General features: G+C 52.8%; 29 non-coding genes across 29 annotated transcripts; 22 read left to right on the top strand and 7 right to left on the bottom strand.

The window, feature by feature from the left end:
• Window positions 1-294: 294 nt before the first annotated feature.
• Trnag-ucc (transfer RNA glycine (anticodon UCC)) lies at window positions 295-366 on the bottom strand. Its single transcript has one exon. It is a non-coding gene; the product is annotated as a tRNA-Gly (tRNA).
• Window positions 367-707: 341 nt separating this feature from the next.
• Trnag-gcc (transfer RNA glycine (anticodon GCC)) lies at window positions 708-778 on the top strand. Its single transcript has one exon. It is a non-coding gene; the product is annotated as a tRNA-Gly (tRNA).
• Window positions 779-1159: 381 nt separating this feature from the next.
• Window positions 1160-1232, top strand: Trnam-cau (transfer RNA methionine (anticodon CAU)). The gene has a single exon. It is a non-coding gene; the product is annotated as a tRNA-Met (tRNA).
• Window positions 1233-1528: 296 nt separating this feature from the next.
• On the top strand, window positions 1529-1600 carry Trnae-uuc (transfer RNA glutamic acid (anticodon UUC)). Its single transcript has one exon. It is a non-coding gene; the product is annotated as a tRNA-Glu (tRNA).
• Window positions 1601-1798: 198 nt separating this feature from the next.
• On the top strand, window positions 1799-1872 carry Trnai-aau (transfer RNA isoleucine (anticodon AAU)). Its single transcript has one exon. It is a non-coding gene; the product is annotated as a tRNA-Ile (tRNA).
• Window positions 1873-2457: 585 nt separating this feature from the next.
• Trnag-ucc (transfer RNA glycine (anticodon UCC)) lies at window positions 2458-2529 on the bottom strand. Its single transcript has one exon. It is a non-coding gene; the product is annotated as a tRNA-Gly (tRNA).
• A 341-nt stretch (window positions 2530-2870) lies between these two features.
• On the top strand, window positions 2871-2941 carry Trnag-gcc (transfer RNA glycine (anticodon GCC)). Its single transcript has one exon. It is a non-coding gene; the product is annotated as a tRNA-Gly (tRNA).
• A 381-nt stretch (window positions 2942-3322) lies between these two features.
• On the top strand, window positions 3323-3395 carry Trnam-cau (transfer RNA methionine (anticodon CAU)). Its single transcript has one exon. It is a non-coding gene; the product is annotated as a tRNA-Met (tRNA).
• A 296-nt stretch (window positions 3396-3691) lies between these two features.
• On the top strand, window positions 3692-3763 carry Trnae-uuc (transfer RNA glutamic acid (anticodon UUC)). Its single transcript has one exon. It is a non-coding gene; the product is annotated as a tRNA-Glu (tRNA).
• Window positions 3764-3961: 198 nt separating this feature from the next.
• Trnai-aau (transfer RNA isoleucine (anticodon AAU)) lies at window positions 3962-4035 on the top strand. Its single transcript has one exon. It is a non-coding gene; the product is annotated as a tRNA-Ile (tRNA).
• A 585-nt stretch (window positions 4036-4620) lies between these two features.
• Trnag-ucc (transfer RNA glycine (anticodon UCC)) lies at window positions 4621-4692 on the bottom strand. Its single transcript has one exon. It is a non-coding gene; the product is annotated as a tRNA-Gly (tRNA).
• A 341-nt stretch (window positions 4693-5033) lies between these two features.
• Trnag-gcc (transfer RNA glycine (anticodon GCC)) lies at window positions 5034-5104 on the top strand. The gene has a single exon. It is a non-coding gene; the product is annotated as a tRNA-Gly (tRNA).
• Window positions 5105-5485: 381 nt separating this feature from the next.
• Trnam-cau (transfer RNA methionine (anticodon CAU)) lies at window positions 5486-5558 on the top strand. The gene has a single exon. It is a non-coding gene; the product is annotated as a tRNA-Met (tRNA).
• Window positions 5559-5854: 296 nt separating this feature from the next.
• On the top strand, window positions 5855-5926 carry Trnae-uuc (transfer RNA glutamic acid (anticodon UUC)). Its single transcript has one exon. It is a non-coding gene; the product is annotated as a tRNA-Glu (tRNA).
• Window positions 5927-6124: 198 nt separating this feature from the next.
• Trnai-aau (transfer RNA isoleucine (anticodon AAU)) lies at window positions 6125-6198 on the top strand. The gene has a single exon. It is a non-coding gene; the product is annotated as a tRNA-Ile (tRNA).
• Window positions 6199-6783: 585 nt separating this feature from the next.
• On the bottom strand, window positions 6784-6855 carry Trnag-ucc (transfer RNA glycine (anticodon UCC)). Its single transcript has one exon. It is a non-coding gene; the product is annotated as a tRNA-Gly (tRNA).
• Window positions 6856-7196: 341 nt separating this feature from the next.
• Trnag-gcc (transfer RNA glycine (anticodon GCC)) lies at window positions 7197-7267 on the top strand. Its single transcript has one exon. It is a non-coding gene; the product is annotated as a tRNA-Gly (tRNA).
• Window positions 7268-7648: 381 nt separating this feature from the next.
• Trnam-cau (transfer RNA methionine (anticodon CAU)) lies at window positions 7649-7721 on the top strand. The gene has a single exon. It is a non-coding gene; the product is annotated as a tRNA-Met (tRNA).
• Window positions 7722-8017: 296 nt separating this feature from the next.
• Window positions 8018-8089, top strand: Trnae-uuc (transfer RNA glutamic acid (anticodon UUC)). The gene has a single exon. It is a non-coding gene; the product is annotated as a tRNA-Glu (tRNA).
• Window positions 8090-8287: 198 nt separating this feature from the next.
• Window positions 8288-8361, top strand: Trnai-aau (transfer RNA isoleucine (anticodon AAU)). The gene has a single exon. It is a non-coding gene; the product is annotated as a tRNA-Ile (tRNA).
• A 585-nt stretch (window positions 8362-8946) lies between these two features.
• Trnag-ucc (transfer RNA glycine (anticodon UCC)) lies at window positions 8947-9018 on the bottom strand. The gene has a single exon. It is a non-coding gene; the product is annotated as a tRNA-Gly (tRNA).
• A 341-nt stretch (window positions 9019-9359) lies between these two features.
• On the top strand, window positions 9360-9430 carry Trnag-gcc (transfer RNA glycine (anticodon GCC)). Its single transcript has one exon. It is a non-coding gene; the product is annotated as a tRNA-Gly (tRNA).
• A 381-nt stretch (window positions 9431-9811) lies between these two features.
• On the top strand, window positions 9812-9884 carry Trnam-cau (transfer RNA methionine (anticodon CAU)). The gene has a single exon. It is a non-coding gene; the product is annotated as a tRNA-Met (tRNA).
• A 296-nt stretch (window positions 9885-10180) lies between these two features.
• Window positions 10181-10252, top strand: Trnae-uuc (transfer RNA glutamic acid (anticodon UUC)). The gene has a single exon. It is a non-coding gene; the product is annotated as a tRNA-Glu (tRNA).
• Window positions 10253-10450: 198 nt separating this feature from the next.
• Window positions 10451-10524, top strand: Trnai-aau (transfer RNA isoleucine (anticodon AAU)). The gene has a single exon. It is a non-coding gene; the product is annotated as a tRNA-Ile (tRNA).
• A 585-nt stretch (window positions 10525-11109) lies between these two features.
• Trnag-ucc (transfer RNA glycine (anticodon UCC)) lies at window positions 11110-11181 on the bottom strand. Its single transcript has one exon. It is a non-coding gene; the product is annotated as a tRNA-Gly (tRNA).
• A 6277-nt stretch (window positions 11182-17458) lies between these two features.
• Trnam-cau (transfer RNA methionine (anticodon CAU)) lies at window positions 17459-17531 on the top strand. The gene has a single exon. It is a non-coding gene; the product is annotated as a tRNA-Met (tRNA).
• A 5905-nt stretch (window positions 17532-23436) lies between these two features.
• Trnai-aau (transfer RNA isoleucine (anticodon AAU)) lies at window positions 23437-23510 on the top strand. The gene has a single exon. It is a non-coding gene; the product is annotated as a tRNA-Ile (tRNA).
• Window positions 23511-24103: 593 nt separating this feature from the next.
• On the bottom strand, window positions 24104-24175 carry Trnag-ucc (transfer RNA glycine (anticodon UCC)). The gene has a single exon. It is a non-coding gene; the product is annotated as a tRNA-Gly (tRNA).
• Window positions 24176-26419: the final 2244 nt, after the last annotated feature.

Genomic DNA, 26419 nt, shown 5'->3' with positions numbered 1-26419 from the left:
TCTCCTTTGTTTTCGGAGCCACAGCCCGATTCGGTCAGGGAGACGCCACCGTGAAATGAAGGGGCGTGCTGTGTGTCCATCGCCTCGCCTCTCCTTACCTCTCTCAGTCGTTTCTCGTGCTTGTTGTTTTGATATAGGCCGATTTGAGAGCGTCAGCTCTCGCGTCAGCCGAGCAAAGTCGAGACAAGTCGAGACACACTACAGGCTGGTCTGCAGCGAGTAACAGGGAGGAAAACAAAACATTAATTTCAAGGCGCGTGGCAAAAGTACCCATACGCGAAATTAAAAGCCTGCTGCGGTGGCCGGGAATCGAACCCGGATCAACTGCTTGGAAGGCAACTATGCTGACCATTACACCACCACCGCACAAGGGAGCGCCCCGGCGCCGCACTGTGTCGGCTTCCCGCCTGTCGGCAGCGGCCGAAGGTGATGGTACCTGGCAGGCGCATTTCGAGGTAGGCTAGGGGAGCACATCCAGACGCATTCGGACAGCATATCCGCGCACATTTCGCATCCTTTGGCAAGAGTCGGCTCTGGCGACGCAAGAGTACGCAGAGGACGGCGTTCTGGCGGCGATTTTAAGCAGTACAGTGCAGGGTTCAGCGTCTGCAGCATCTTCTCGGCAGAATGCTATGGCGCTTGACGACAGTCCCACTTTCCCTTAAGACAACTGCTCGGGAAGCAGCTTGAAGTTGATACCGACCGGAGCATCGGTGGTTCAGTGGTAGAATGCTCGCCTGCCACGCGGGCGGCCCGGGTTCGATTCCCGGCCGATGCATCATTTTGCTTTTCCCGCGGTAATGCTGCCGTGTGGCTTGCGCGCTTGACATGCACGATCCACAAGAATGTATAGCTGGATTCCCTTGAGAAGAACCGAGAACGCAGCACTGGCGGGTCCCCACTGGGACGCTCGCATCATGTTCTATAGACTAGCGTCGGCCTGGCCTCACAAGTTGCTGTGTCCAGGTGCCTCCGAGGCACTGAACTTTAACGACAAGGAGTGCTGCCTATCGTTGCAAAAGCTGCAGCAACACCGCAATCAACTGGGCCGGCAATGCACGTGTAGCAAACAGAACACGTTATCCAGGAAGTACAGTGTCTTCACGTCTAACATTCGGTATGATACTTACCCAGTTTCCAGGACAAACGGTTCACCGGTGCCTCGGTAGCGCAGTAGGCAGCGCGTAAGTCTCATAATCTTAAGGTCGTGAGTTCGATCCTCACCCGGGGCATTTAATTTTCTGTGACTGATGGTGGTGCTGTTGCTGGGGCCCCAACTTATTTCTTGTTTGTTATCCACAACGCTTCAGCGGGAAAATGTTTACTTCCTGTTATTGCTACTTACAGCTTCCCTTTTCCTCTTCTCCCAGCAGAGCATGAAGCCAAAAGCATTGCTCTGAGACGTTTGAGGTGCGCGCCTTGCCAGTCAGCATGCGCAAAGATGCTCGCAAAGAGAGATGGGCGCGGACGCGGGACTCGGCACGAAATGCGCCAAGGGACCGTCCGAACCGTCGAAGAAACGCACAGATCCGGTGTGGTCTAGTGGCTAGGATACCTGGCTTTCACCCAGGAGGCCCGGGTTCGATTCCCGGTACCGGAACGGAATTTTTTCCACACTACTCGTGACAAGTTTGAGCTGTCCGAGCTGCCGTTTCCCGTCCTGCTCGCAATATAGCTACTGTTTCGTGACAGTCAGCAGAATATAGACGAGGGAAGCAGACACACGACGGCCATAGAAATGGTGTATGGCTTCATGCCACACGGTTCCAGTGTAGGCCTGAGCAACTGCATCTGTCGAGGCCCGTTAGCTCAGTTGGTTAGAGCGTCGTGCTAATAACGCGAAGGTCGTGGGTTCGATCCCCCCACGGGCCACTACGCATTTACTACTACGAAAAGGCAGCGCCTATTTCAGCTGGCGAGTGTGATGACCACCCTGCGTGGAAGTTGACAGAGGTTCCGAACCCGACCTGTCGGGAAGCGCTACAGCATTCACTCGCCAATGGCCATAGTGTGCTCGATACACTGGTTCTCAACCGATAAAGAGAAAATGAGAGGAAATGTCCGATTGCCGATGCGTAACAACTTTGGCCCTTGTCAGTACTTGGGCGGGTAAGTGCATCGGAACACAGGGTACTGTTGGCAGTTTTACTTCCTATTTTTCTTTCTCCTTTGTTTTCGGAGCCACAGCCCGATTCGGTCAGGGAGACGCCACCGTGAAATGAAGGGGCGTGCTGTGTGTCCATCGCCTCGCCTCTCCTTACCTCTCTCAGTCGTTTCTCGTGCTTGTTGTTTTGATATAGGCCGATTTGAGAGCGTCAGCTCTCGCGTCAGCCGAGCAAAGTCGAGACAAGTCGAGACACACTACAGGCTGGTCTGCAGCGAGTAACAGGGAGGAAAACAAAACATTAATTTCAAGGCGTGTGGCAAAAGTACCCATACGCGAAATTAAAAGCCTGCTGCAGTGGCCGGGAATCGAACCCGGATCAACTGCTTGGAAGGCAACTATGCTGACCATTACACCACCACCGCACAAGGGAGCGCCCCGGCGCCGCACTGTGTCGGCTTCCCGCCTGTCGGCAGCGGCCGAAGGTGATGGTACCTGGCAGGCGCATTTCGAGGTAGGCTAGGGGAGCACATCCAGACGCATTCGGACAGCATATCCGCGCACATTTCGCATCCTTTGGCAAGAGTCGGCTCTGGCGACGCAAGAGTACGCAGAGGACGGCGTTCTGGCGGCGATTTTAAGCAGTACAGTGCAGGGTTCAGCGTCTGCAGCATCTTCTCGGCAGAATGCTATGGCGCTTGACGACAGTCCCACTTTCCCTTAAGACAACTGCTCGGGAAGCAGCTTGAAGTTGATACCGACCGGAGCATCGGTGGTTCAGTGGTAGAATGCTCGCCTGCCACGCGGGCGGCCCGGGTTCGATTCCCGGCCGATGCATCATTTTGCTTTTCCCGCGGTAATGCTGCCGTGTGGCTTGCGCGCTTGACATGCACGATCCACAAGAATGTATAGCTGGATTCCCTTGAGAAGAACCGAGAACGCAGCACTGGCGGGTCCCCACTGGGACGCTCGCATCATGTTCTATAGACTAGCGTCGGCCTGGCCTCACAAGTTGCTGTGTCCAGGTGCCTCCGAGGCACTGAACTTTAACGACAAGGAGTGCTGCCTATCGTTGCAAAAGCTGCAGCAACACCGCAATCAACTGGGCCGGCAATGCACGTGTAGCAAACAGAACACGTTATCCAGGAAGTACAGTGTCTTCACGTCTAACATTCGGTATGATACTTACCCAGTTTCCAGGACAAACGGTTCACCGGTGCCTCGGTAGCGCAGTAGGCAGCGCGTAAGTCTCATAATCTTAAGGTCGTGAGTTCGATCCTCACCCGGGGCATTTAATTTTCTGTGACTGATGGTGGTGCTGTTGCTGGGGCCCCAACTTATTTCTTGTTTGTTATCCACAACGCTTCAGCGGGAAAATGTTTACTTCCTGTTATTGCTACTTACAGCTTCCCTTTTCCTCTTCTCCCAGCAGAGCATGAAGCCAAAAGCATTGCTCTGAGACGTTTGAGGTGCGCGCCTTGCCAGTCAGCATGCGCAAAGATGCTCGCAAAGAGAGATGGGCGCGGACGCGGGACTCGGCACGAAATGCGCCAAGGGACCGTCCGAACCGTCGAAGAAACGCACAGATCCGGTGTGGTCTAGTGGCTAGGATACCTGGCTTTCACCCAGGAGGCCCGGGTTCGATTCCCGGTACCGGAACGGAATTTTTTCCACACTACTCGTGACAAGTTTGAGCTGTCCGAGCTGCCGTTTCCCGTCCTGCTCGCAATATAGCTACTGTTTCGTGACAGTCAGCAGAATATAGACGAGGGAAGCAGACACACGACGGCCATAGAAATGGTGTATGGCTTCATGCCACACGGTTCCAGTGTAGGCCTGAGCAACTGCATCTGTCGAGGCCCGTTAGCTCAGTTGGTTAGAGCGTCGTGCTAATAACGCGAAGGTCGTGGGTTCGATCCCCCCACGGGCCACTACGCATTTACTACTACGAAAAGGCAGCGCCTATTTCAGCTGGCGAGTGTGATGACCACCCTGCGTGGAAGTTGACAGAGGTTCCGAACCCGACCTGTCGGGAAGCGCTACAGCATTCACTCGCCAATGGCCATAGTGTGCTCGATACACTGGTTCTCAACCGATAAAGAGAAAATGAGAGGAAATGTCCGATTGCCGATGCGTAACAACTTTGGCCCTTGTCAGTACTTGGGCGGGTAAGTGCATCGGAACACAGGGTACTGTTGGCAGTTTTACTTCCTATTTTTCTTTCTCCTTTGTTTTCGGAGCCACAGCCCGATTCGGTCAGGGAGACGCCACCGTGAAATGAAGGGGCGTGCTGTGTGTCCATCGCCTCGCCTCTCCTTACCTCTCTCAGTCGTTTCTCGTGCTTGTTGTTTTGATATAGGCCGATTTGAGAGCGTCAGCTCTCGCGTCAGCCGAGCAAAGTCGAGACAAGTCGAGACACACTACAGGCTGGTCTGCAGCGAGTAACAGGGAGGAAAACAAAACATTAATTTCAAGGCGTGTGGCAAAAGTACCCATACGCGAAATTAAAAGCCTGCTGCAGTGGCCGGGAATCGAACCCGGATCAACTGCTTGGAAGGCAACTATGCTGACCATTACACCACCACCGCACAAGGGAGCGCCCCGGCGCCGCACTGTGTCGGCTTCCCGCCTGTCGGCAGCGGCCGAAGGTGATGGTACCTGGCAGGCGCATTTCGAGGTAGGCTAGGGGAGCACATCCAGACGCATTCGGACAGCATATCCGCGCACATTTCGCATCCTTTGGCAAGAGTCGGCTCTGGCGACGCAAGAGTACGCAGAGGACGGCGTTCTGGCGGCGATTTTAAGCAGTACAGTGCAGGGTTCAGCGTCTGCAGCATCTTCTCGGCAGAATGCTATGGCGCTTGACGACAGTCCCACTTTCCCTTAAGACAACTGCTCGGGAAGCAGCTTGAAGTTGATACCGACCGGAGCATCGGTGGTTCAGTGGTAGAATGCTCGCCTGCCACGCGGGCGGCCCGGGTTCGATTCCCGGCCGATGCATCATTTTGCTTTTCCCGCGGTAATGCTGCCGTGTGGCTTGCGCGCTTGACATGCACGATCCACAAGAATGTATAGCTGGATTCCCTTGAGAAGAACCGAGAACGCAGCACTGGCGGGTCCCCACTGGGACGCTCGCATCATGTTCTATAGACTAGCGTCGGCCTGGCCTCACAAGTTGCTGTGTCCAGGTGCCTCCGAGGCACTGAACTTTAACGACAAGGAGTGCTGCCTATCGTTGCAAAAGCTGCAGCAACACCGCAATCAACTGGGCCGGCAATGCACGTGTAGCAAACAGAACACGTTATCCAGGAAGTACAGTGTCTTCACGTCTAACATTCGGTATGATACTTACCCAGTTTCCAGGACAAACGGTTCACCGGTGCCTCGGTAGCGCAGTAGGCAGCGCGTAAGTCTCATAATCTTAAGGTCGTGAGTTCGATCCTCACCCGGGGCATTTAATTTTCTGTGACTGATGGTGGTGCTGTTGCTGGGGCCCCAACTTATTTCTTGTTTGTTATCCACAACGCTTCAGCGGGAAAATGTTTACTTCCTGTTATTGCTACTTACAGCTTCCCTTTTCCTCTTCTCCCAGCAGAGCATGAAGCCAAAAGCATTGCTCTGAGACGTTTGAGGTGCGCGCCTTGCCAGTCAGCATGCGCAAAGATGCTCGCAAAGAGAGATGGGCGCGGACGCGGGACTCGGCACGAAATGCGCCAAGGGACCGTCCGAACCGTCGAAGAAACGCACAGATCCGGTGTGGTCTAGTGGCTAGGATACCTGGCTTTCACCCAGGAGGCCCGGGTTCGATTCCCGGTACCGGAACGGAATTTTTTCCACACTACTCGTGACAAGTTTGAGCTGTCCGAGCTGCCGTTTCCCGTCCTGCTCGCAATATAGCTACTGTTTCGTGACAGTCAGCAGAATATAGACGAGGGAAGCAGACACACGACGGCCATAGAAATGGTGTATGGCTTCATGCCACACGGTTCCAGTGTAGGCCTGAGCAACTGCATCTGTCGAGGCCCGTTAGCTCAGTTGGTTAGAGCGTCGTGCTAATAACGCGAAGGTCGTGGGTTCGATCCCCCCACGGGCCACTACGCATTTACTACTACGAAAAGGCAGCGCCTATTTCAGCTGGCGAGTGTGATGACCACCCTGCGTGGAAGTTGACAGAGGTTCCGAACCCGACCTGTCGGGAAGCGCTACAGCATTCACTCGCCAATGGCCATAGTGTGCTCGATACACTGGTTCTCAACCGATAAAGAGAAAATGAGAGGAAATGTCCGATTGCCGATGCGTAACAACTTTGGCCCTTGTCAGTACTTGGGCGGGTAAGTGCATCGGAACACAGGGTACTGTTGGCAGTTTTACTTCCTATTTTTCTTTCTCCTTTGTTTTCGGAGCCACAGCCCGATTCGGTCAGGGAGACGCCACCGTGAAATGAAGGGGCGTGCTGTGTGTCCATCGCCTCGCCTCTCCTTACCTCTCTCAGTCGTTTCTCGTGCTTGTTGTTTTGATATAGGCCGATTTGAGAGCGTCAGCTCTCGCGTCAGCCGAGCAAAGTCGAGACAAGTCGAGACACACTACAGGCTGGTCTGCAGCGAGTAACAGGGAGGAAAACAAAACATTAATTTCAAGGCGCGTGGCAAAAGTACCCATACGCGAAATTAAAAGCCTGCTGCGGTGGCCGGGAATCGAACCCGGATCAACTGCTTGGAAGGCAACTATGCTGACCATTACACCACCACCGCACAAGGGAGCGCCCCGGCGCCGCACTGTGTCGGCTTCCCGCCTGTCGGCAGCGGCCGAAGGTGATGGTACCTGGCAGGCGCATTTCGAGGTAGGCTAGGGGAGCACATCCAGACGCATTCGGACAGCATATCCGCGCACATTTCGCATCCTTTGGCAAGAGTCGGCTCTGGCGACGCAAGAGTACGCAGAGGACGGCGTTCTGGCGGCGATTTTAAGCAGTACAGTGCAGGGTTCAGCGTCTGCAGCATCTTCTCGGCAGAATGCTATGGCGCTTGACGACAGTCCCACTTTCCCTTAAGACAACTGCTCGGGAAGCAGCTTGAAGTTGATACCGACCGGAGCATCGGTGGTTCAGTGGTAGAATGCTCGCCTGCCACGCGGGCGGCCCGGGTTCGATTCCCGGCCGATGCATCATTTTGCTTTTCCCGCGGTAATGCTGCCGTGTGGCTTGCGCGCTTGACATGCACGATCCACAAGAATGTATAGCTGGATTCCCTTGAGAAGAACCGAGAACGCAGCACTGGCGGGTCCCCACTGGGACGCTCGCATCATGTTCTATAGACTAGCGTCGGCCTGGCCTCACAAGTTGCTGTGTCCAGGTGCCTCCGAGGCACTGAACTTTAACGACAAGGAGTGCTGCCTATCGTTGCAAAAGCTGCAGCAACACCGCAATCAACTGGGCCGGCAATGCACGTGTAGCAAACAGAACACGTTATCCAGGAAGTACAGTGTCTTCACGTCTAACATTCGGTATGATACTTACCCAGTTTCCAGGACAAACGGTTCACCGGTGCCTCGGTAGCGCAGTAGGCAGCGCGTAAGTCTCATAATCTTAAGGTCGTGAGTTCGATCCTCACCCGGGGCATTTAATTTTCTGTGACTGATGGTGGTGCTGTTGCTGGGGCCCCAACTTATTTCTTGTTTGTTATCCACAACGCTTCAGCGGGAAAATGTTTACTTCCTGTTATTGCTACTTACAGCTTCCCTTTTCCTCTTCTCCCAGCAGAGCATGAAGCCAAAAGCATTGCTCTGAGACGTTTGAGGTGCGCGCCTTGCCAGTCAGCATGCGCAAAGATGCTCGCAAAGAGAGATGGGCGCGGACGCGGGACTCGGCACGAAATGCGCCAAGGGACCGTCCGAACCGTCGAAGAAACGCACAGATCCGGTGTGGTCTAGTGGCTAGGATACCTGGCTTTCACCCAGGAGGCCCGGGTTCGATTCCCGGTACCGGAACGGAATTTTTTCCACACTACTCGTGACAAGTTTGAGCTGTCCGAGCTGCCGTTTCCCGTCCTGCTCGCAATATAGCTACTGTTTCGTGACAGTCAGCAGAATATAGACGAGGGAAGCAGACACACGACGGCCATAGAAATGGTGTATGGCTTCATGCCACACGGTTCCAGTGTAGGCCTGAGCAACTGCATCTGTCGAGGCCCGTTAGCTCAGTTGGTTAGAGCGTCGTGCTAATAACGCGAAGGTCGTGGGTTCGATCCCCCCACGGGCCACTACGCATTTACTACTACGAAAAGGCAGCGCCTATTTCAGCTGGCGAGTGTGATGACCACCCTGCGTGGAAGTTGACAGAGGTTCCGAACCCGACCTGTCGGGAAGCGCTACAGCATTCACTCGCCAATGGCCATAGTGTGCTCGATACACTGGTTCTCAACCGATAAAGAGAAAATGAGAGGAAATGTCCGATTGCCGATGCGTAACAACTTTGGCCCTTGTCAGTACTTGGGCGGGTAAGTGCATCGGAACACAGGGTACTGTTGGCAGTTTTACTTCCTATTTTTCTTTCTCCTTTGTTTTCGGAGCCACAGCCCGATTCGGTCAGGGAGACGCCACCGTGAAATGAAGGGGCGTGCTGTGTGTCCATCGCCTCGCCTCTCCTTACCTCTCTCAGTCGTTTCTCGTGCTTGTTGTTTTGATATAGGCCGATTTGAGAGCGTCAGCTCTCGCGTCAGCCGAGCAAAGTCGAGACAAGTCGAGACACACTACAGGCTGGTCTGCAGCGAGTAACAGGGAGGAAAACAAAACATTAATTTCAAGGCGTGTGGCAAAAGTACCCATACGCGAAATTAAAAGCCTGCTGCAGTGGCCGGGAATCGAACCCGGATCAACTGCTTGGAAGGCAACTATGCTGACCATTACACCACCACCGCACAAGGGAGCGCCCCGGCGCCGCACTGTGTCGGCTTCCCGCCTGTCGGCAGCGGCCGAAGGTGATGGTACCTGGCAGGCGCATTTCGAGGTAGGCTAGGGGAGCACATCCAGACGCATTCGGACAGCATATCCGCGCACATTTCGCATCCTTTGGCAAGAGTCGGCTCTGGCGACGCAAGAGTACGCAGAGGACGGCGTTCTGGCGGCGATTTTAAGCAGTACAGTGCAGGGTTCAGCGTCTGCAGCATCTTCTCGGCAGAATGCTATGGCGCTTGACGACAGTCCCACTTTCCCTTAAGACAACTGCTCGGGAAGCAGCTTGAAGTTGATACCGACCGGAGCATCGGTGGTTCAGTGGTAGAATGCTCGCCTGCCACGCGGGCGGCCCGGGTTCGATTCCCGGCCGATGCATCATTTTGCTTTTCCCGCGGTAATGCTGCCGTGTGGCTTGCGCGCTTGACATGCACGATCCACAAGAATGTATAGCTGGATTCCCTTGAGAAGAACCGAGAACGCAGCACTGGCGGGTCCCCACTGGGACGCTCGCATCATGTTCTATAGACTAGCGTCGGCCTGGCCTCACAAGTTGCTGTGTCCAGGTGCCTCCGAGGCACTGAACTTTAACGACAAGGAGTGCTGCCTATCGTTGCAAAAGCTGCAGCAACACCGCAATCAACTGGGCCGGCAATGCACGTGTAGCAAACAGAACACGTTATCCAGGAAGTACAGTGTCTTCACGTCTAACATTCGGTATGATACTTACCCAGTTTCCAGGACAAACGGTTCACCGGTGCCTCGGTAGCGCAGTAGGCAGCGCGTAAGTCTCATAATCTTAAGGTCGTGAGTTCGATCCTCACCCGGGGCATTTAATTTTCTGTGACTGATGGTGGTGCTGTTGCTGGGGCCCCAACTTATTTCTTGTTTGTTATCCACAACGCTTCAGCGGGAAAATGTTTACTTCCTGTTATTGCTACTTACAGCTTCCCTTTTCCTCTTCTCCCAGCAGAGCATGAAGCCAAAAGCATTGCTCTGAGACGTTTGAGGTGCGCGCCTTGCCAGTCAGCATGCGCAAAGATGCTCGCAAAGAGAGATGGGCGCGGACGCGGGACTCGGCACGAAATGCGCCAAGGGACCGTCCGAACCGTCGAAGAAACGCACAGATCCGGTGTGGTCTAGTGGCTAGGATACCTGGCTTTCACCCAGGAGGCCCGGGTTCGATTCCCGGTACCGGAACGGAATTTTTTCCACACTACTCGTGACAAGTTTGAGCTGTCCGAGCTGCCGTTTCCCGTCCTGCTCGCAATATAGCTACTGTTTCGTGACAGTCAGCAGAATATAGACGAGGGAAGCAGACACACGACGGCCATAGAAATGGTGTATGGCTTCATGCCACACGGTTCCAGTGTAGGCCTGAGCAACTGCATCTGTCGAGGCCCGTTAGCTCAGTTGGTTAGAGCGTCGTGCTAATAACGCGAAGGTCGTGGGTTCGATCCCCCCACGGGCCACTACGCATTTACTACTACGAAAAGGCAGCGCCTATTTCAGCTGGCGAGTGTGATGACCACCCTGCGTGGAAGTTGACAGAGGTTCCGAACCCGACCTGTCGGGAAGCGCTACAGCATTCACTCGCCAATGGCCATAGTGTGCTCGATACACTGGTTCTCAACCGATAAAGAGAAAATGAGAGGAAATGTCCGATTGCCGATGCGTAACAACTTTGGCCCTTGTCAGTACTTGGGCGGGTAAGTGCATCGGAACACAGGGTACTGTTGGCAGTTTTACTTCCTATTTTTCTTTCTCCTTTGTTTTCGGAGCCACAGCCCGATTCGGTCAGGGAGACGCCACCGTGAAATGAAGGGGCGTGCTGTGTGTCCATCGCCTCGCCTCTCCTTACCTCTCTCAGTCGTTTCTCGTGCTTGTTGTTTTGATATAGGCCGATTTGAGAGCGTCAGCTCTCGCGTCAGCCGAGCAAAGTCGAGACAAGTCGAGACACACTACAGGCTGGTCTGCAGCGAGTAACAGGGAGGAAAACAAAACATTAATTTCAAGGCGCGTGGCAAAAGTACCCATACGCGAAATTAAAAGCCTGCTGCGGTGGCCGGGAATCGAACCCGGATCAACTGCTTGGAAGGCAACTATGCTGACCATTACACCACCACCGCACAAGGGAGCGCCCCGGCGCCGCACTGTGTCGGCTTCCCGCCTGTCGGCAGCGGCCGAAGGTGATGGTACCTGGCAGGCGCATTTCGAGGTAGGCTAGGGGAGCACATCCAGACGCATTCGGACAGCATATCCGCGCACATCGCGCGGAGCGGCGGAGCGGTTGCGGCTTTGTTTTACATCGCGGGGCGGCGCTCAGCGTGTGTTTCGAGATCCACGTGTTCAAGTTTAATCAACGTGAGTACGATGTCGGCAATTACTAGGGCAAACACTGCACAGTTTGTGTTCGATAGAAATGCTTTGCGGCCCACCGCTTTTGAAATTCACGAATTTATATTTGAAGATTTGAAAATCCCGGAAGATCTAGTAGACACATTTCAATTGGATTTTGCGCAATATTCGCTATTTTTGAAGTTCTTTTCCGGCGACATCTGTGAAAACTTTGTTGAGAAATTTGGCAGCGTGCGTAAATTTAGGCATATCAATGGCACAGTCAGTGATGTTCAAATTGTGCCCTCGGGTTATGGCGTTAGAACGGTCCGAGTATTTAATGTGCCTCCTGAATGTGGTAACGATTTAGTTGCAAGTGCTCTAACACAGTACGGCGTTGTGTTGTCGGTTGTTAATGAAAAGTGGTCTAGTGCGTACCGGTACCAGGTTAACAGTGGCGTACGTAGTGTCCGCATTGATTTAAAGAGACACATTCCATCTTATGTAATGATTGCGGGCTGTAGGGCTCAAGTGACTTATATCGGCCAGCCACCCACGTGCTCAATTTGTCATTCCACTGAGCATTTACGTGCAGACTGTACCCGTCGAAGACCCGTGCAGCTCCCACGTAGTGACGCGGCGGCTACCGGCGGCCACTTTGTGCCACTAATGAGTGAAATCGTAGCGGGCACCGTACCACAACCCCGACAAGCCGACCGCATTCGTGCTGAGGACGTGCCAAGTGAGGTGACTGTTACTGTCGAGGCACCACAGGACCGGATGGAAGACGCTCCCATTTTGTCCTCGGCTGTTGTAGCGTCGGATGCAGTTACTACGGAGATCCCAGATGTTTCGGAGCATTCACCAGTTGCTATTCCGGAAGCGATGGACATCACCTTACCCCCGCCTCCTCAGCCTGAAGAGGTTCCCATCGCACCGAGGAAAGGGCGTACGAAGAAAAATAAAAATAAGGGTACTAGGAGTCAGCAGTCTGATGATGTGCCGTGCAGCCCTGTATCAGAGAGTGGCAGTGAGAGTGAGGTTCCGACATCATACCCCCATTCCTCTGAAAGCACTGCGCGCCAGGAGCGTATAAGGGAACAAACAGCAAAGCTCAAGGTTCTACTGAATACGGCACGCGAACAGGGTACGCATGCTGCGAAGCGCAAAAGCGAGCAAAGTAGCGAGCAGGTCCCCCAGCGCACGCGCAGGCATTCGGTGACGTCGGCCGCCGGTACAGCGCAACACAGGCGAAAGGAGCCACGTCCACAGACACCGCTGGCGGTCGCGCCCAACAGACCGACCGACCAGCGGAGACGCCCTGGTGGAAGCAGGAGGAGGACGACCCTGGGTCCCATTAGCGGCTTTTAGGCGGACGCGCTGCAGTTCGTGCCCACTTCACATGAGAATTTCTGTTCTGCCGTTCCTGCACAATGAAGGATATTTTCTACACTGTATTGTCCACGTGTTACGTGATGCATTGCAGCGCTTCTTGACAATTTTATTGGCAGGCTTAAGACGCAACATCTGCAGCTTTCGTTTCACATATTTCTTGCTAATATTTGAGTGTCTGTGTTGTAAATGGCCGCCGCTCGTCAACATGTAAAGATTTTCTCAGTTTTATCACTAAATGTCAATCGCATACTAGCTGCGCACAAGATTGCATGTTTTATTGACTTTTTAACTTTGGGAGGCTATGACATTGCATTGCTCCAAGAAGTTACAGTAAAGCGATTCGATAACGTTCCTGGTTATGATGTCATCTATAACATAAATGTTGACGGTACTTGTGGCACCGCCGTCCTTTATAAAAATGGACTGCAACCAACTGACGTTCAATCTTTACCGAATGGCCGCCTCCTTACATGTACGATCCAGGATGTCACCTTTATTAATGTATACGCGCCGAGTGGCACCGACCACAAACGTGCTCGATCTGTGTTTTTTAACCAAGATGTAGTTCCGTTCTTTGCGTCGTCCCGCAATGTAATAGTCGGCGGTGACTTTAACTGTGTTACTGCCGCAGCCGATCAATTTCCAACGGCTACCATGTGCCCGGAACTTTCGCAACTAATTGTGATCAATGACTTGATCGATGTTTGGCGTCATTTTCATCTTGTCGCAACGCAGTACACACATTTTTACCAGAACGGTGCCAGCAGACTTGATCGAATTTATGTGTCGCGGCCACTTCAACCCTGTCTTCAGAGAGTAGCGGTACATCCCGTCGCTTTTAGTGATCACTGCGGAGTTGTGTGTGACATGCACCTACAGGCCAATAGGCAGGCGCCACCTTGCCATGTTTGGAAACTCAATACCCGTCATCTGTCTGCCGCCGCTTTACGTTGCGAGATTCAAAATATGTGGCAGCTTTGTTTTGAAAAACGGGGAAGTTATGCCTCAGTCTTACAATGGTGGGTCGACTTAGCCAAACCGCAGTTGCGCAATGTTGCGATGCGGTATGCAAGGGAGGTGTCGTTTTTGGAGAGGCGCACCATTGCCTTTTATCAGCAGTGCCTACAAGATGCGCTGGATGCACCCGTGGCGCCCGGTCAAAACTTACGCGCACGTTTATGTAGGATTAAAAATAAGATACTCAATCTTCAACTCCAAAAGGCGAAAGGACTTCTGATCCGGAGCCGACCGCTGTGTGCAACACTTGAAGAGGTGCCAACGCTTTACCACTTGGCACGCGAGAAACGGTCGCCGCGGAGGAAAGTCGTTACCGCTCTCATCACGGACACTGGTGCTCGTCTCACGGCGAAGCACGAGATCGTTCCCCACGTCTCCGACCATTTTAAGAGATTGTTCGGACGGATTGCTGTCGACGATGTAGCACTTTCGTTTCTGTTAGATGAATTGGATACTGTCATCTCCGACTCTGACCGACAGTCGCTGGATGAGATGATGTCACTGGACGATGTGAAAGATGTGTTGCGCTCGTGTCGTCGGGGGAAGTCTCCAGGTCCAGATGGTCTTCCAGTAGAATTTTACCTCGCTTATTGAGATATTTTCGGTGAGACATTGACGACCATGATAAATGAAATTGTTCGTGGTGCTGCAGTCCCTTCAAAGTTCGTTGAAGGGCGTATTATTTTGATTCCAAAGACACCGACAGCATGCCGTGTTGAGGCGCTACGCCCTATCACACTTTTAAATGCCGATTATAAACTGGCGGCGCGGTGCCTTGCAACGAAACTCAATTTGGTCATGGACAAGGTCATCAGTCCATTCCAGTCGTGTGGTGTGAAACGTCGCAGCATTTTTCATGCGGTGGCTTCATATCGAGACGTGGTCGCGTACGCGTCCATAAACGGCCTGTCCGCTGGAATTCTCTCCATCGACTTTGCCAATGCATTTGACCGTATCGGACACGATTATCTCTTCTCCGTAATGACAAAACTGGGCTTCGGCGGCCACTTTCTCACCGCTTTAAGGAATCTTTTAACGTCGGCGACTTCAACAATTGTAATCAATGGTTGGCAGTCGGCGCCCATCCCTGTCACAAGGTCGGTCAGACAGGGCTGTCCTTTAGCAATGCCCCTATTCGTCATTGCGCTCGACCCGTTTTTGCGCGCAGCCGGCCGCATCATTGAGGGTGTCCAGGTGTGTCAGGTCTCTCTCAAGTGTGCTGCCTACGCTGACGACGTGGGCCTTTTCATGGGGCTGACACACGACTTGGACAGAGTGCGCGATGTTTTGCTGTTATACGAACGTGCCTCGGCGCCGTTCTAAATACGCGGAAAACAGTGTTAGTACCGCTGGGTCGGCGGGGACTGTGTGCTGAACAGGACTGGTTCCGCGTTGTGCACACCCACAAAATTCTAGGACTCGACATAGTAGCGTGCCCACAAAAAATGCAAGTTTTAAACTGGAGGCGAATTCTTGGTACTGTGAAGGCCCTATGTCGTAGCCACTCAGCTCGCCGACTCAACTTACATCAACGTGTGGCGGTTATTAACACTTTCATCTTATCAAATGCGTGGTACATCGCCCAATTGCTTAGTGTTCCGAAGCAGATAGGGAGGGCGATCTCGCAGGCGGTCTATTGGCTCCTGTGGCGGCATGAAATTTTTAAAGTCAAGGCTTCGACCTGTGCCCTCGACCCGCAACTGGGCGGCCTCGGTTTCACCGATGTTCCACGCAAGTGCGACGCGCTGCTCGTCCACCGGACAGCCACCCTGCAGTCCGACATCCCGACAGGGACCACCGCGGCACTTCTGGAGCTCTACCGCCCACACTCTGAAGTGGCGCCCCTTTCTCCTGCGGCCATCCCGTACAAGATGTCCTACATACGGGAGTACTTTTTAGCGAGAAGCTACGCTCTGTCAACGGCTACCGACAGGCACAGGACCGCCCGCAGCCTCTACGTTGCCCTGACTGGACAACCACCGCGTCATAAACTGGTGCTCCGGAACCCCACAGTGGAATGGGTGAAGGTGTGGGCCAACATCAACAACCCGGTGTTGCCGTCGGACGTGAGTGCGCTCTGGTTCAAGATCGTCAACAACACCTTAGCGACGAACCAGCGACTTGCTGACATTCATCTCCTCCCCTCTGCCAACTGCGGAAGATGTGGAGATGTGGACACACGGGAACATCGATTTGAATGTGCATCGGTGTCGACGATATGGCGGCTGTGTCAACGAATGGTAGCTCACATTAATAGAACACCACCTCACCTCGTGTCTGTTCGTCGTGTGGTAGTGCCTAACTTCAAAACCTTCCCGCGGACAAAGAACAATGCCACTGTCTGGATCTTAAGGCATACGATTTATGCCCTTATAGATATGGCCGTCACTGATCCTTTGATATACCTGGACTATTTGTGGGCCCAGTATGTGAAACTGAAAGACTGCGTTAAATTTCGCGAACTGTTTGCGAATTTTTTGAAGGCTGCCTTGGATTACGGCTATGAAATACACCTGCGAACAACACCTTGAAGTGAGACTTACTGAGTTCCCGCGTTCCACTTTTTACTTATTTTTTCACCTTTACTTGCTTTGTTTGAGTTATGGCTGATGGATTGTGCCATCAAAACAACTAGGGCCTATCAGGTTTTATTTCCAAGAGAGGAGTGTTCTTTTAATTTTGAGAACGTTAATTTTGTTCACGAGGCTTCATGAGAAATTTTGGACGATATAGCCTGTTTTATGTGAAACGTTCGTGATTGCAGAAGAGTTTTTATTTTTTTTCCATTCCCGGACTGTCGAGATTTTATTTAATTACTTTACGTGAATTTATATTTCATTCGTGTGATGCGCACAACGACATAAATTCTCTCCTCAACCGGGGTGACTCACGCTCGGTAAGAAGGAGAAGATTTTCCTTTTAAGTAGAATTGGACTTTAGTTGACAAACCAGCAGAGTGTTAAACCGACGGAGGAAACAATAGCGTCCACGAATTCCGAACTATATTTTCTTTTCTTTCTTCATTTTCTGTGGAAGAGGACCACATACCATCTGAGAAGAAGATGATTTTGTTTTAAAATTATTCCTGTGTTCAACGGAATCCGACAGTCCAGCAAATATAGCCTTGAAGCTCGCCGAAGAAGGCATAATTTGGTGAGAGAAAGGAGGGCTATAAGGGGAGTTGATAGGCCCAAAAAAATACAAAAAAAAAGAAAAAAAAGTGGTAGAATGCTCGCCTGCCACGCGGGCGGCCCGGGTTCGATTCCCGGCCGATGCATCATTTTGCTTTTCCCGCGGTAATGCTGCCGTGTGGCTTGCGCGCTTGACATGCACGATCCACAAGAATGTATAGCTGGATTGCTTTGAGAAGAACCGAGAATGCAGCACTAGCGGGTCCCACTGGGACGCTCGCACCATGTTCTACAGACTAGTGTCGGCCTGGCCTTACAAGTTGCTGTGTCCAGGTGCCTGCGAGGCACTGAACTTTAACGACAAGGAGTGCTGCCTATCGTTGCAAAAGCTGCAGCAACACCGCAATCAACTGGGCCGGCAATGCACGTGTAGCAAACAGAACACGTTATCCAGGAAGTACAGTGTCTTCACGTCTAACATTGAGTATGGTACTTACCTAGTTTCCAGGACAAATTGTTCAACGGTGCCTCGGTAGCGCAGTAGGCAGCGCGTAAGTCTCATGATCTTAAGGTCGTGAGTTCGATCCTCACCTAGGGCATTTAATTTTCTGTGACTGATGGTAGTGCTGTTGCTGGGACCCCAATTTATTTCTTGTTTGTTATCCACAACGCTTCAGCGGGAAAATGTTTACTTCCTGTTATTGCTACTTACAGCTTCCCTTTTCCTCTTCTCCCAGCAGAGCATGAAGCCAAAAGCATTGCTCTGAGACGTTTGAGGTGCGCGCCTTGCCAGTCAGCATGCGCAAAGATGCTCGCAAAGAGAGATGGGCGCCGACGCGGGACTCGGCACGAAATGGGCCAAGGGGCCGTCCCAACCGTCGAAGAAATGCACACATCCGGTGTGGTCTAGTGGCTCGGGGTGGTGGGCGTAGCTTAGATGGTAGAGCGCTCGCTTAGCGTGCGAGAGGTACTGGGATCGATACCCAGCCCCTCCAGAATTTTAACAGTCGGCCTTTGGCTGTGGAGCGGTGCGGTACGTCCCGGCCGCTCCGTGTCGCGTTTCCGGGTGTGTTGTTGTTTACCGCGCCGGCGCGCTAGTGTTACGTATTGCCGTCACGTTCCTGACACACGATGGCTCTTTCGTATCGGAAAGCCACGATCAAGCTGCAGTTCGACACTACGTACTCTAGACCCAAGGCCCACGAAGTAGAGCGTTTTTTACGCGATGTGGTACATGTTGATCCTAACGAGCTGATCGGTATCCACTTATCTATTGTCTCCAGCGTCGTATATCTTAAGTTCACTGACGACGAAGCATGTGACAAACTTCTCAGACGCTCGACGGCAGGTCATCGGTTCTGCCACTCGGACGGAAACGTGGGTGTGGTGACGCTTGAACGTGCTGGATTGGGAATCCAAAATGTGCGAGTGTTTGAGCTGCCTTTTGAAGTTCCAGCGGATTTGGTGACCCTTGCTCTTCGACCCTATGGAACAGTTCTCGGCCACACGGCCGAAAAATGGAAGACCTTCGACACCTACCCTGTCCTTAACGGGGTGCGACAAGTCCGTATTGACCTGCATCGCCATATTCCTTCGTATCTCACGATCGCTGGTTGCAGGGCAATAATTATTTACGACGTTCAGCCGAGAACCTGCTCCGGTTGTGGCCAGACGGGACACATGCGTACCGAATGCTTGCAACGCCGTCTCGTGCAGACACCCTCGACCGACCAGATTCGTCCGTCGACACCGACCTCTCTGCCGATTACGGATGTTGCGGCGGAGAGACGGGAGACGCCAGCTGTATATGACGACCCCACTGTATTGGTGCGAGCTTTGGAGGACCCTGCAGTAGCTTCCACGGAGCCCCAAGCGTCTTTCAGTGCTGATGCTACTGATGTCCTTTCATCGGACCCCGGCGCACCGTCACAACGGCTCGCCGACGGTGCGATGGAAGTTGAAGCACAGGATGCAGCGTCCTCCCCTTGCCCTACGTCGGAAACAGAGGCGCGGCAGCGTAAACAGAAATCACCCAAGCGTCATAAGAAGCGGCGCAAGACAACCGACGACGTAGAACAGCCCGAGGCGACACCGCTGGATGACGAGGTGCCTCAACCGCTCCACCGCGCCGACACAGGCGACCCTACCGTCTCACACGGTTCGACGCCTTCTCCCACTACCTCTGGGTCTGGACCACATGGGGATGCGGGAGATCACCGCAGCTCCGACACCGGGGATGCACCCTTGCCTCCGTCTGCTTCTCGAGATCCAGTGGTGTCAACGTCCCTGGGCGACTGGGCGCAGGAGATGGAGTTGCAGGATGCGTTTCAGGACCAAGACGATGCACCGATGCCGATGGCAGCGTCTACGCGGCCGGCGACAGACGCCTAGGGCGGCATGAGCACCTCTCGTCCCTGCCTAGCACTTCGCAAGACCGGCGCTCCACGTCACGACTACTGCCCTCCTGTCATACCATGGTCACCTCCCGAGACTTGATGGACCAGGCATACCGCCTCGCCACGATCAACGTCAATGGCATTACATCTGATGTCAAGACCCGTATGCTGAAGGATACGTTACGCGCTGCGGATCTGGACGTTGTTTTCCTTCAAGAAGTCCGATCAGGACTCTGTCTCGATGCCTACGGATATGACGCCTACACTATGCCTGCAGATGTGGGCGGCGGAGGTACGGCGATTCTACTGCGGGAAGGGATAATGGCCACTGATGTCTCCTATTTACCGTCGGCCCGGGGGGTCGCACTCACTATTGGTACAGTACGTCTGGTGAACTTATATACTCCTTCAGGCACCGGCAAAAGGAGAGAACGGCGCACCTTTTTTGCCGAAGATATAGCCCCGCTCTTCCAGGGCAATACCGACCACTTGGTAGTAGGCGGCGATTTTAATTGTGTGCTCCGCCCATCCGACCAGGAGCCACACTATACCACCTGCCCGGCACTCCAGGCACTTGTACAGGACTTGGCCTTGTTGGACACCTGGATCATCCAACACGGCGACCGTCGAGCACACACCTACTTTACTAGTCACTCCGCGAGCCGTTTGGATCGAGTCTACGTCACCCGCGGCCTACGATCGGCCGTTGTCGACGCTGAGATGTGGCCGGCAGCGTTCACGGATCACCTCGCATATGTGTGTACTCTCACCCTTCCCCGCCAGCGCGTCCTCCGAAGTAGGGGTCCGTGGCGCCTCAATGTGGCCCTTCTCGATGAGATAAATTGCAGACGCGCAGTCGAGTCCACATGGAGCAATTGCCACCGGCGTTTACCCGCCTACCGTTCTGTACTTCAATGGTGGTTACGGTGTGCAAAACCCGCACTGTGCCGAACACTAGTCAGCTATGGACGCGACCGAGCGCGCTGGTATACTGCGACTACTGATTTTTACTATACTGCGCTCCGCGAACTGGCTGTACAACCGCCGTCGCCAGAGCGACAATCAGCAGTACAACGCGTCAAGGCACAATTGCTTCGTATCAACGCCGTACGTGTTGCGTGTGTGCGGGTGCGAGCGAGGACGACTGATGATGTTCGTGGTGAACGACCTTCCCTCCACCATATCATTCAAGAACGCCGAAGACGCAAGAGGCAGCTCATTACCGAGGTTGAGACGGAGGATGGGCGACGCGTTGACGCACAAATGGATATCGTCCGAGCGTTCACACAGTCATATAAACTTCTTTACGAGGGGGAGTCCCACATGAATGTAGGGGTCAGGGAAGTCCTATCTGACCTACCAGTCTCTCGGAACCTACAAGATGATGCTACGCTCTTGTCGGCGGTGACTTTGGAAGAACTGCGAGAGGCTCTGTTGCGTGGCTCTCCCAACAAAACGCCTGGCCCTGACGGCCTCCCTCTTGAATTTTACAAGCGGTTCTTTGATCTCATGGGCCCAATGTGGGTCAGGATGTACAGTGAACTCCTGGACGCCGATTTTCAGGTACCATCTGACTTTACTGAGGGTCTCTTGATCCCTGTGCCCAAACCCGGCGGAGGCCGTCGTCCTCTTGATTTTCGCCCGTTGACAATGCTAAACACTGACTATAAGCTGTTGACACGCTTGCTCCGTGAGAGGCTCAAACCTACGGTAATGGCGGCCATTCACACTGATCAAACCTGCCTCGGGGGCGACACTAATGTGTTTACGACTTTAAGCACCTATAGCGACGTGGTGGCGCTCATGCAAACTTGCCGCCTCCAAGGCGCTCTTGTTGCGCTGGACTTCGACCATGCTTTCGACCGCGTTAACCATGGTTTCCTGCGTGCTGTTATGGAACACATCGGTGTCCCGCGTCTGACGACGTCTGTTGTGCTTCGATTGATCCATGGGGCTGTCACGAGGATTATGATCAACGGCTGTCGGTCCGCCCCCGTCCGTGTCAACAGGTCCGTCCGGCAGGGTTGTCCTCTTTCTGCCATGCTCTTCGCCGTTGCCCTCGAACCAGCTCTTCACGGACTACGGCGACGCTTAGAAGGACTTACCCTCCGTTCCGTAACCTTTCGATGTGGTGCATACGCCGACGATGTGATGTTCTTAGCACGGTCTGGTGACGAAATACACACGGCGTTTTCCTGGCTCCACCAGTATGGGGCGGTGGCAGGCAGTGTGCTCAACCTTCGGAAATCACGCTACATGGAGGTAGGACGAGGAATGCCTGCAGGTCTGGCCGTACCTCTGACAAAGGTCCCGATGCTCAAGTGTTTAGGGATATCACTCCATCGACAAATACAACGCACGGCGGCCTTTACGTATCGTATGGTCTTACGACGACTCCGTTTAGAGGCTCGTCTCAATAAATTCAGATCATTGAACATTTTGCAACGCGCCCAATACGTCAATGTGTACATGGCTTCTCACCTTAACCATTACGCCCATGTACTGCCGATAACGGACACGATGGCTTCCAGGATACAGGCAGTGTTTGGACACGTGGTGAACGATGGTGCTGTTTTCAAGATCCGTTTTGTTACGCTTACTTTACCCTTCGACAAAGGCGGTGTTGGACTCACTCACGTCAAGCACAGAGCGCTGGCACTGTATCTCCGTTCCATGAGGCGACTCTGGCTTTCACCAACAGCCAGTCTCCCCGGCCTACTGATTGAAGAAGTGGCCCCACGTACGCTGTACCCACCGGTACCAGTTGGACATTTATCGCCCTCGCTGTCACATATTAGAACGTTTTTCGTAGAGCATAGCTATGTGTTGCGGGTTATATCGGAGACACGGAATCCGACAGCGAAGACTTATTACAGTGCTCTCCAGCACTGGACTCCGGATAACGACATTGTACGGCGCCACCCTACGGTCGACTGGCCACGGGTATGGCGAGCCATCCACGCGCCGTTCCTGTCTACTTTCGTGCGGTCGACGTGGTATATGGTCGTTAACGAGAAACTTCCAACCCGACAACGGCTGCATGCCATTCACCTAATTGCCGACCCTGTGTGCCCCCGTTGCACGACGTTAGACACGGACGAACATAGACTGAACTGTGGCCCGCGCGTGAGTGCTGGAAACTGATCCGCCAGATCCTGGCTTTCCTGCTCCGCCGCCCCTACGTTTCGATTTTACCCCAAGAACTCTTTCATCCCGACGCTGTCTATTTCCCTATGACCCGGATGAATGCGGTTAATTGGGTACGAGGAATGGCGATACACTACATATACCGCGATGGAGACAAAGACGTCCTCGATTTATGGTACTATATGATCGACGAGTTTCTGGTCTTAACGAACAGACAGGATTACCGGAACCTTTTTGCGAACTATTTGGGTTCGTCATTCATGGACCCACCACCCAGCTGGGGTGTGCCGGGTGTGAGAAGACATTAACTTGTAGATGTGATCTTTCCACGATTCCCCTATGGTAACAGAAACAGTCTCTGACTGTGTGCAGCGGCCCCGGGCGCTCCAACGATTGGTGGCTGGTAATGTCCAATGTAATGACGACCGCCCGTTCCTGGCCGCCCGCCTAGCAATGTGACCGCGGCGAGCAAGATGGCCCTTTTTAGTTCACTTTATTGGCAACTTTTTGCGCATGGCTGCCTTGTTTTTTATGCATTCTCAAAAAAAAAAGTTGGTTTCGGTCAGAGGGTTAGCTGCCCTCTGTAATAAAAAAAAACTGAGTTAATCGAGGAAAAAAAAGTGGTTAGCGCACGGGAATGGTATATGATAAGATTTTTCTGCAATATTTGTTTTTACTTACATGTAAGAGTGCACTAAAAAAAAAAGTGGCTAGGATACCTGGCTTTCACTCAGGAGGCCCGGGTTCGATTCCCGGTACCGGAACGGAATTTTTTCCACACTAATCGTGACAAGTATGAGCTGTCAGAGCTGCCGTTTCCCGTCCTGCTCGAAATGTAGCTACTGTTCCGTGACCGTCAGCGAAACATAGACGAGCGAAGCAGACACACGATGACCCTAGATTTGGTGTATGGCTTCATGCCCATGGCTCCAGCGTAGAGCTGAGCGACCGTCTGCGTCGCGGCCTGTTAGCTCAGTCGGTTAGAGCGTCGGGCTAATGACGCGAAGGTCGTGGGTTCGATCCCCCCACCGGCCACTACGCTTTTACTACTACGAAAAGGCAGAGTCGATTTCAGCTGGCGAGTGTGATGGATAAAAGATCATCACCCTGCGTGGGCGTTGACAAGGGTTCCGAACCCGACATGTCGGGAAGCGCTGCAGCATTCACTCGGCAATGGCCACAACATGTTGAATACGCTGGTTCTCATACGGCAAAGAGAAATGAAAGAAAATGGCCGATTTGTCGACGTGTGTCAAATTCGTCCCTTGTCAGTGCTTGGGCGGGTGACCGCATGGGAACACAGGGTACTGGCGGCAATTTTGCTTCCTATTTTGCTTTCTCCTATGTTTTCGCAGCTGCTGCCCGATCCAGTCAGGGAGACGCCACCGTGACATGAAGGGACGTGCTGTGTGTCCATCGCCTCGCCTCCCCTTGCCTCTCTCAGTCGTTTCTCGTGCTTGTCGTTTTGATATAGGCCGACTGGAGAGCTTCAGCTCACGCGTCACCTGAGCAAAGTCGAGGCAAGTCGAGACATACTGTAGGCTGACCTGCAGCGAGTAAGAGGGAGAATAAACATTAATTTATCCGCTATTGGCAAAAGTACTCATACGCAGAATTAAAAAGGTTGCTGCGGCGGCCGGGAATCGAACTCGGATCAACTGCTTGGAAGGCAACTATGCTGCCCATTACACCACCACCGCACAAGCGGTCCCACCGACGCCGCGCTGTGTCGGATTTCCGCCAGTCGGCAGCGGCCGAAGGCGGTCGTAGCCCTAGGCGCATCGCGAGGTAGGCTAGGGGAGCACATGCAGACGCATTCGGACGCCGAATCCATGCACATTTCGCACCCTTCGGCAAGACTCAGCGCCGGCGACGCAAGAGGACCGCGTTCTGGTGGCATTTTTTAGGCACTGCAGTGCAGGATTCAGCGTCTGCAGCATTTTCTCGACAGAATGCTACTTCGCCCACTTTATCTCGAGACATCTGCTCGGGAAGCAGCGTAAGATTGCTCCTGGCCTGAGCATCGGTGGTTCGGTGGTAGAATGATCGTCTGCCACGCGGGCCGCTCGATTTCGATTCCCGCCCGATGATTCATTTTCTCGCCCATATGCTCACATCGGCACGGCGTATATGAGCAGTCTTAGTATTTCCCATACGCTGTCGCCGCGTTCGGACGTGTTAGCCGGTTGCTCCACATCGTCGGTGTCTTCTCCAGTGTTTAATGTTTGCCTTTGTGTGTCTCCTTGTTCCGAGTGATTTAGGTGTGTTGTACTTTTTTGTGGTCGTTATTTCGTTTCGTTACCAACTTGCCGATTTTGTACGGGATTCGGACTTTACCGGATTTCCTCCAGCCGCAGCGGCATGTGTACTTCCATCCGGAAAAACATCCTGGTTTTTGGCTTTTCAACCGACCGCTGGTTAACCGAGGTAATATGTATAACTTCTGATTGTGTGTACACCACCCACCTAGATTCTGATCGTTATTGCGTGTTTGTCAAGTTTCTCAGTCCAGTAGCAGTTGATCGAGTTTTTGAAAAAATCGGCCAATAAGTCCCTTTTGTTCTTCGCGACGTCACCACTAGTATGGTTACTGTAACACGTGCCGATACCTCGATTCAGACAGTTCGAGTACTTAACCTGCCCATAGAGCTTGACAATGTTAAAATTGAAGATGCACTTTCTAAGTTTGGTGAGGTTAAAGAAATTGTCAACTAAAAGTGGTCGTCTCGCTACAAATTACAATGTGTCAATCGGATTAGATCTGTGGACATGGAAGTAAAAATGAACATTCCTTCTCACATCACAGTCGATGATTATAAGGCTCACACTATATATTCTGGTCAGGCCCCCAAATGCCATATCTGCAATGAATTATGCCATCTTCGCCACGACTGGCCCCTCCGAGTTTTTGTCTTGAAAAATAATTTCCAGCTGCGGCATAGACTGACACTAAACGAGGTAATGGCAGTAGATACTTCCGGTTCTTCTCCACACGCTGATGTTGATGCTCCCCAAGCAACTACCTCCAAGACCCCGCTCATAATCGCTGATGCGTTTCCACCACTCGTAGGATGTCAACCTGCTGAGCCAGTTTGTCTTGAAAGTGAATGTCAGCAAAAGAAAAGGCAGCTGGAACATAGTGATGAGCGTTCCGATGAAGAAGTATCTCACACGACTCCTGCAGCCCGGAAACCAAAACCATCAATCGCGGAGGATTTAGTACCCGATGATGTTATGCGGGTCGATTTTGAAGCCAGTGCGGATGGACTTCAGGGGATGCCGAATTCTGAGACGCCGGGGCATGAACAGGAACCTCCAATTTTGCGTGCCACGCCCGAAGGACAACAATCGCTACAGCGCGCACACAGTGAGGAAGTGTTGTGTCAACAACGCTCTACAGCTGACGCCCGACAAAAAGTTCCGGGCGGAAGTACACAAGAGAAAGTGTTTACCAACCTGCCAGCTGCCAGGATGTAGTACCCCGAATTATTAGTTATGAAATTGTGAGGGAAGGATTCGGTGATGACAACAGCAAAGAACTCGGCGAAGCCCATCCCCCACAGTAGTAATTCCGTTGGTACAAGGTTTGTTCCGTGCTGCTCCCTAAGGTTGCAAAGCTTCTTCGTGTTTTTTTCTGTTCTCTTATCCGGTTATGATTCACAGCACTCACTGCGTCGGTTTTGCTTTAACCGGCCTATGATTCACAGTGTAGCACTTGTTAAGGTCTTTATTTAGCTTCCTGATCCAATAATTCTCCCATGGCTGCTCACATTATACCTTTTTTTTAATCCTGCAGACGGCACTCTTGAGCTCCATGCCATCGTTTCGTTATACTTTTACATCTCATTATCTATATGCTGCAGGCTTACACTATCACCATCCTTAATATCAATAGGATTACGTCAGAGTTAAATCTTGCTTTATTAAAACAATTTTTGTTTGAC

Source organism: Schistocerca gregaria, chromosome 2 (genome assembly GCF_023897955.1).
Source record: "Schistocerca gregaria isolate iqSchGreg1 chromosome 2, iqSchGreg1.2, whole genome shotgun sequence".
Lineage (NCBI taxonomy): Eukaryota > Metazoa > Arthropoda > Insecta > Orthoptera > Acrididae > Schistocerca > Schistocerca gregaria.
Note: the sequence above shows the minus strand (reverse complement) of the source record. Positions and strands in the feature narration are given on the sequence as shown.